This window comes from Canis lupus, chromosome 34, assembly GCF_003254725.2.
Source record: "Canis lupus dingo isolate Sandy chromosome 34, ASM325472v2, whole genome shotgun sequence".
NCBI lineage: Eukaryota > Metazoa > Chordata > Mammalia > Carnivora > Canidae > Canis > Canis lupus.
In genome coordinates, this window is record NC_064276.1 from 12,342,271 (window position 1) to 12,350,468 (window position 8,198).

The 8,198-nt window shown below is 54.2% G+C and overlaps 1 long non-coding RNA gene across 1 annotated transcript; it reads left to right on the forward strand.

The window, feature by feature from the left end:
- The first annotated feature begins 238 nt into the window (after positions 1-238).
- Positions 239-4,777, forward strand: LOC112662790 (uncharacterized). The gene is made up of 3 exons (XR_003138830.3): positions 239-3,352; positions 3,734-3,939; positions 4,125-4,777. It is a non-coding gene; the product is annotated as an uncharacterized LOC112662790 (long non-coding RNA).
- The last annotated feature ends 3,421 nt before the right edge of the window (positions 4,778-8,198 follow it).

Below are 8,198 nucleotides of genomic sequence, written 5' to 3' on the forward strand. Positions count from 1 at the left end.
AATGAGCATGGAATATTTTTCCATCTCTTTGTGTCTTCCTCAATTTCTTTCAGAAGTGTTCTATAGTTTTTAGGGTATAGATCCTTTACCTCTTTGGTTAGGTTTATACCTAGGTATCTAGGTATCTTATGCTATTGGGTGCAATTGTAAATGGGATTGACTCCTTAATTTCTCTTTCTTTCTTCAGTCTCATTGTTAGCCAAAGAAGTGTTGAAAAAGAAAATCAAAGCTGGGCCACCACAATTTCAGACTTCAAGTTATATTACAAATTTCTAATAATCCAAACAGTATAGTGTGGGAACAACAAGAAGACACATAGATCAATAGAACAGAGGGAAAACCGAAACAAGACATAAACCCATAACTCTAGGCTGAATTAATCCTCGACAAAGAAGGAAAGAATATATAATAGTTAAAAGACAATCTCTTCAGCAAATGATGTTGGGAAAATTAGACAGCCACCTGCAGAAGAATGGAATTGGAACACATTCCTACACCATGTATAAACAATTCAAATGGGATCAAAGACCTAAATGTGAGACCTGAAACCATAAAAAGAAGAAAAGATAGGCAGTAATGTCTTTGACTTGGCCATAGGATCTTCTTTCTAGATATGCCTCAGAGGCAAGGGAAAGAAAACCTAAAATAAATTATTGGGACACATCAAGATAAAAAGCTCTGCATACTGAAGGAAACAACCAAAGCTAAAAGGCAACTTACGAGATGAGGGAAGATATGTCTAAACAACAGATCCAATAAAGACTTAATATCCAAAATATAAATCTCAACATTCAGAACATGAATTACCTAATTAAAAATGGGCAGAAGACATAAATGGACATTTTCCGTAACATCCAGATGGCTGCCAGACACAAGGAAAGACACTCAATATCACCCATCATTAGGGAAATGCAAATCAAAACCACAATGAGATATCACCTGACACTTGTCATAATGCCTAAAATTAACAACACAGGAGACAACAGGTATTGGTGACGATGGGGAGAAAGGGAAACCCTCTTATACTGCTGGTGGGGAAGCAAACAGGTGCAGCCACTGTGGAAAACAGTATGGAGGTTCATCAGGAAGTTAAAAAGAGAACTACCCTATGACCAGAAATGCACAACCAGGTATTTATCCGAAGGATACAAAAGTACAGATTCGAAGGGGGATCTGATTTTCTTCATGTGCTTTGCAGGTGATTGGACGTGTCTTCCTGGGTCTCCCAGTCACTAAGCTGCGTTCTCCTTGACACCTCATGTCCCTGCGGACATGCCCAGCAGAGAGAGGTCAAGAGTGAGGAGAAGCAGCTGGAGCCTGTCTGACCACAACATGATGGGCTCTGACGGAGCCCACACTCTTGTCCCCAGGGGAGGCCTGAATCCCTATGAGCCTGCAGAGGGCATTGCCTCCATGTCCCCAGGACGTGGTAACACACTCATGTGCCCCGAATGGTCCACGTTCATGGGTGCTCTGCATTCTTTCCTTCAAGTTTGTTGCTACTCATGCCCACAGGCAATCCATCGTGGTACCACCCATCCCCACATGGAGGGAGACAGCTGGCCCCAACATCCCTCATAGGCCTCCTATCTAAGGGGTCTGATTTCTGGTTCCTGCGTGGCTGGCAAGTGGGGCTTCACAGGAGCTGTTAAGGGCTCGCTCAGGAGCTGCCTAGGTGTCACTGGAAACTAATTCCCCAGATTCCGAGGCTCCATCCAGACCAAACTGAGAGGCTGACCGTCAAGATTTGTGGGTCAAGGGTTCAAAACCCAAGGGGACCTCAAAGTACACATTTTTAAAAAACCACAAACATATATATTCTCCTTATATATATATAAAATCTCCAAACTACAAAGTCATTGCAACAAATACACCTAAAGAGACACAGTGGAACACTCCCAATGGAAAATGACCAAACTGAAAGGAAATAAACCACACATCTTTAATACAGATAATTTAAAAAAATAAAGGAAAAAAATTAAAATGACTTTCCAGTATCAAGCAGGAGGCTGGTGCCAGGCGGCCAGAGGTGGCCAGAGTTCCACACCCTCGGGCCAGATCCTCAGCGATTGTACGGGGGCCACGAAGGGGTCCGGCCAGAGACATGGTGCACAGGGGCTCCAGGGCACGTCTCTGTGTCAAGGCTGAGATCCCGAGAGGCCTGTGGGTGCCGGGAAGGTGCCTGTCCGTCCAAGAGCATGGGGTGGGCCCATCGGATGGAGGCCCAGCTCCAACTCATGCTTCGCATGGTCCCGAGGCCCTGGTACTGGGAGACCTCCCTGGTTCACGAAAGATCGGCCCCACTGAGGGCAGGGCCTCCCAGGAAGCTGTGGGAAGGCCGAGGGGTGGGCCATCCTGGGGCAGGCCCTCCTAGGCTGGGGTAAGTCCCACGCTGCCGTGTCCTGCCCAGTCGACCTGCCAGTGCCACGAAAGCCCAGGGCCGCCTGCAGCATGGCTTCCAGCAGCACCCCCGGCTGTGAGTGGCCATCGCGGGCCCCGCACCTGCTGGGATGCCCCAAGGGCTCTGAAGACTTTGCAGGCTTAGGAAAGGAGAAGTGACTACCCAATGGCTGGGATCCCTGTGGGAGGGCTGGGCTCCCCTGGGGTCTGGGCAAAGGGGCTGGAGAGGGGCTTACATTGGGCTGCCGTGGATGCAACCCTGGCCTTAGCCATGATTCCCAGTAGGAGTCCTGCCTCTGTAAGGCCGCCTGCTGAATCTCCGGTTGCAGAGAGTGGGTCAAGGTGGATCACTTCTTTAGATGGGTTGACGACTGTAGAACTTTCACCTCAAGGGACCCACCGTGGGCATGGGTTTTCATAGGTTCCCTTGAGGTTTCCTTGTGGATATGTGGTCATCTTTGGTTTTCCCAAGAGGCTTTTCACCCCGCCCCCACCCCAACCCCACCCGGACCCCCACCGAGGGTCTTCTCCACGCCTTGGACTGGAATCACATACCAGATCAAGGTTGCCAGTTCCCTAGATCCTTGACGATCACCCATTTCCATGGGCAGATGCAGAACTGCCTGTGTCCTGTGGAACAGCCCTCTCAGGGTTAAGTGGGTCCATGAGTGGCAAAGGAATGGTCGTCCCTGGACGCGGATGTTTTTGACATCCCAGAAAGGGGAGCGCTGAGAGCACGTCTCCAGTCTATGCTCCCCTGAAAGCTTTCCTCCTGTGGCAGCCTTCATCCCCACATAGGCCCACTCCACAAGGACCCCAATGAAGGAGGCTCGTGTTGACGGCGAGCCAGAAGGGGGCCCTGCAGGCATTCTTCCAGGAGAACCCTTACCTTGGCATCTCTGCCAGAGAACACCTGGACCGGGAGCTGGCCATCACCGAGTCCAGAATCCAGGTAGGCAGCCCCAGTGCTTCTCTCCTGGTCTCCATGGGTGGAGGCATGCACACACACGTGACTAGCCCATCGCCCGTCCTTCTGCGTGGTCAGCTGGGGAGCTCAGAACCTATGGCCTGGGGATGTGCGGGCCCTAGGAGCCCTTGCTCTTGGAGGTCCTTCCGAGGCCTTCACTCTCAGGACGAGGGAACACTGGGGCCCAAGGCCTGAGGCCTGACGACAGGTCCATGCCCATGAGCTGCCTGTCCCCAGAGATCCTGTGTCCTGGCCAATCGTTTTTCCCCAATAAAACACTGTGAGTCCTACTATACGGGAGGGGAAGAGACACATTGAGACACACAGGTTCCCATCCATGACGACACTTTTGTCTTTTGCCTCCAGTGGAGAGGAAGGTTGTACATGGGTCCATTTGTGAGGAGAATGACACCCGTTTCCAGTGTCTTCTCGGGTCAGTCAAAATCTCCTCAGCACCCTACAAGTGACTGCAGCAGGAACTCCATTGTCTGCCCATGCCGATGAACAAAGAAGAAATGACTCTTGTCCCCACACCGTCTGTTGTGTGTTTCGCAACAGCTCCCGCTCCTTGGGTGAGACCAACGCCTCCTTCCTTGTACACCAGAGGGCCGAATAACCTGTGCCACTGGAGGCACCAAGCCAGTTCTGGCTTTTCGTGGAGGGTTTGTTGCTCTTGGGGCTTTGAGTCCCTGCCACGTGTGTGGGGTATCCTGCCCTCCCATGTTACCTGACCATCGCTTCTTCTTCTGTCCCTTAGGTCTGTTTCCAAAACCAGCGAACAAGACAGCTAAGGCAGAGCCACCAACTGGGCTCCACAATTCCCCAAGGAGAAGGACCACAGCCTGGAAAGGAACAGCGTGAACAGGACAGTCACCTCCAGGTGACTCCTCAGTATCCAAGAAGGGTCTCTTCCTGAGCTGCTACTTGACACAGGAATGTGTCTCTGTGTGCTTACCAGGCAGTAGCAAAACCTGAGGAAGGGCACCAAGCTCTTCCCTCAGGCTAGAGCCACCCTAGTGACCTAGGATGGCGATGTTGTGCCTGCCATTCCTGGACAGGCGGCAGGCGAGCAATTCTGGGCCCCGAGGGATCTGGGTCTTCCTGTCTTAAACCTGCTAGCCAGGACTACAGGCCTCTTCTTCCATCAACACAACATTGTTATCCAAACACTGGCTTCTGGGGGTAGGTACAGGCTCTGGCTCCTTGGCCTCAGGGAATGAGTGGTTATGAAGACAGAGAACATGGAGAAAAGCTCACACACACAGACAGACACACACACACACACAGAGGAAGTCACACGCCATCACACACACCCTGACACCCACTTCTGTCTCCACACTGGCTGTGCTATTAGCATCCATGCCCTCCTCCAAACTTCTTCTCTCTTTAGGTCGAGTCCCAAAGGAAGGCAATAGAAAATGGACATCCATTTCTGCATCCCAAACCAATATCCTCCTTCAAGCCTTTGAGGAGGAGTGGTTTCCTGGCATTGCTATGAGGGAAAGCCTGGCCATAAGAACAGGCATTCCAGAAGCCAGAATTCAGGTGAGTTTTACAGTGTACCACTGGCATTGTTCCCTGTGTAAGGGAAGGCAGCCCTTAGATGGTGCCGGAGAGACGTGGGCTCTTGGGTCAGGTGTACCCGCGGGGTGTGGGGCAGAGGCACCAGGGGCAGAGTGTTGACCATGCAAGTGAGGACCCGTCAAAGGCAGGATTTCCAAACTCAATGGTGATTAGCCCACAAGCTTGTAGAAATGGTGACCGGTCCAGAGTGGGAACGTGTCCAAGTTGCCCCTTCTGGAGAGAAGTCAAAGTGTCAGAACTTCAACAGCTCAGGCCAAATATCCTTTGGGTAGGCTCCCAAGATGCCATTAGTGTGCGTGGGCTTGTTGTCTTGTGTGTGGAGACCGGTGTGATACTGCCCTGGGCCCCAGAACCATGGGATGGAACAGAACATCCCCAGGAGCCACACACCTTGTGTGGATAACCTAATCAGCCTGGATTACAGGCCCTCATCCAGGTGAGGGAGAGGCATCAGGGAGCCCAGCTGTGTGCGGCTCTTCTGCCTTAGTTCTGCACACAGCGCTTTCTGGGATGGGAGGTGTGAGGCAGCTTTTGGGGAGATATAGAGAAACTCTCTGATAGATTCTCAGTTGGTGTAAGAGCCTGGGGAGGTTGCTTCAGGTGGCACGTCTCGGCGGTCAGGGGGGAACCTCCAGGTTCTCACCTGAGCTCCTCTTTTCCTCTAGCTAGGAGGGTAGTGAGGGCCGATGCAAGCGGAGCTGTTCTTGTTGTGGACAACTGGCATTGCCCTCGGCCCAGCACAGATGTTCCTGCAGTCAGATGAGGTAGCCATGAGGCCAAGGCTCCAAGACAGAGGATGTGGTTTTCCACACGTTCGCACCCAAGAGTAGATGGGGACAGAGGTGTTGAGGGCAGCCAGGAGCAGACCACAGGACATGAAGTATCCTGGGTAAAGTGGGGAAGTCTGTCGTCTGAGTCTCCATCCGAGGACTAGGGCACCACCGATCCCCAGGCTACAATTGTCAGGGAAGGCGAGGGCAGGGCAGGGAGTGAAGAGCAGGGGAAGCACCTGCCGGGCAAAGCGATGCAGGTCCAGTCCTCTCCCGGCCAGGTGGCCAAGGTTGCCGAGGACGTGCACTTAGTTTTCAAGGGCCCATGGAAAGGTAGGCACAGCCGTGCCCCGAGATTCAGCCACAAACATTCACTGCCTCTTCCCTGGAGAGAGCACAAGGTGGGGTCTGTGTGTTGTTGAGTGAGGTGGGACCGGACAGCACACAGGCAAGCAGACTTGGCATCCTTTCCTCCTTCTGATGGCCATGACCCCTCTTGTCTGTGCCAGGTTTAGTTTCAAACAGAAGAGCTCGGCACCCAGGGCAGAGCCCAAGTGGCCCTGTGAATGCCTTGGTGGCAAACCCCAAACTCAGTCCCCCCGAGACAGTCCCTTTGGACCATTGCCACCTGTCCAGGGTCTCCAGGAGCTCTCCAAATCTGGCTCCCTCGATCCCCTGGGAAGCATGCAGACCCAGGCTGCAGGGACACCTCCTCTCCCCTACGTGGAATTTGCCCATCCAGTTTTCTGTGGGGGCTTGTGGAGCCTGAGTCTGGGGGCCAGCCTGGTCCCACCCACCTTAGGTGGGCAAGGAGGAAACGCTACTGCACCCAGAGACCTTGGGGAGCCAATGTTGCTTAGGACTGACTCCAGGAGGGGTACACCAGATCATGCTGACCTTGGCCTCCCCTCCCCCTGGGAGATGCCAGCAGCTAAATGAGCACCCCGGCAAGGCGCCCCTGCCCTCCCAAGATGACCCGTGGCCTAAACCTGCTGATCCCCTGCAATACTGGAGCCATGCAGGTCCCTTGGGTACTGACAAGGCCACGCTGAGGAGGGGCCAGGGGTCCCAGGCAATCATAGGCACAGGAGGGGGTCCAGGGTGGGACAGGGCTGCAGCCCGCCCTCAGGGAGAGCCCTACTTGGTGGCAGCAGCCTCCCCCTCCCGCAGGGCCCTGTGCCCTGATGCCCCCACAACTCCAGCTGTGTGCCGGCACCCACAGTTTCCTGCAAGAGCTTTTCTCATCCAATGAGATGGAGGAAGACGCGCACTCCTCACGGATTGGGCCTCTATAGGAGGATGAGCCTCCAGGACCCCTGGAAGCACCCCTCAGCAAGGACGAGGGCCCCGTCCTCCCCACGCCCATCACATTCATTCAGGGCTCCGGGGGAACATGTGGTCCTAGCGTGACCTGGAGGAGGGGAACCCACAGCACGGCCCGGGCCCCGATGGAGCCTGAGGCCTGAGAAGCAGCCATCATGCTCCAGGTCTGGACCGTGGCAGCCCGGGGACACAGATGCATCTAGGCTGTCAGGGCAGGAACTGGCCTAAGGGGCAAAGCCTGCAGTCTCTCCCTGTTGACCTCCTGTCCCAGGCTATGGCTGGAATGCCCTGGGGCCTCAGCCTGGCATCTCACCTGGAGCATTGCCAACGGTCCACAAATGGCAGGCAGAGGGGCGGCCTCCGCCACTCAGGGCGGTCAGTGTGAGACGGTCCCACTGAGCTGCATTCCAGAATCTCAGCTGTGTGTGTGTGTGTGTGTGTGCATGTGCGTGTGCATGTGTTCTCCTTCTGTTGGACCCATCAGCAGGCCCCTGGACCATAAGGGTCCCTGGCTATTCAGGATGCAGCAGACGTTAGCTGTCAGCCTGTCACAGATCGTCCCTCAGCCGGGTCTCCTCTCTTCCCTGCCAAGGGTCACTTGAAGAAACCTCATCCTGGTTGTTCAAGCTCCATGGGATGTCCCATGGCTACAATAAATATCTCCCTGCCTCCCCTGAGCGCTCTCTTTGCGTCATTTATCCCCCGGGGCTTCAGCCTTGTCACTCCCTGCGTCTTGCAACACTCGGAATGCTTCCTGTTCCCGTGCCTGAGACGGGCTGTGGAGACACCACGACGCCCACCTGCAGCTCCCACCTTGGCAGAGACACACGCTCAGGCCTCACTCACCCTCCTTCACTGGGAGGAGGCGCTGCTCATGCGAGCACTCCTCCAAGGGTTCGACGGGGACGCCCAGGGACACACACTCCATGCACAGGATCTGACCAGGATACTTTGAGCTGAGGCACAATTCACCCCTAACCCCGATCCTCCGGGACGGGCAGTGAATCTCCCCACTCCTCCCTCATGGTCGCCTCCTCCCTCTCTCCTTGTTTCTCCCTATTTCCTTAAATCTCTCTCTGTCTCTCTCTGTCTCTTGACCCCTCTATTTCACTTGCGCTTACAGGTAGACACACACAGAGGTTACACTGTCATGG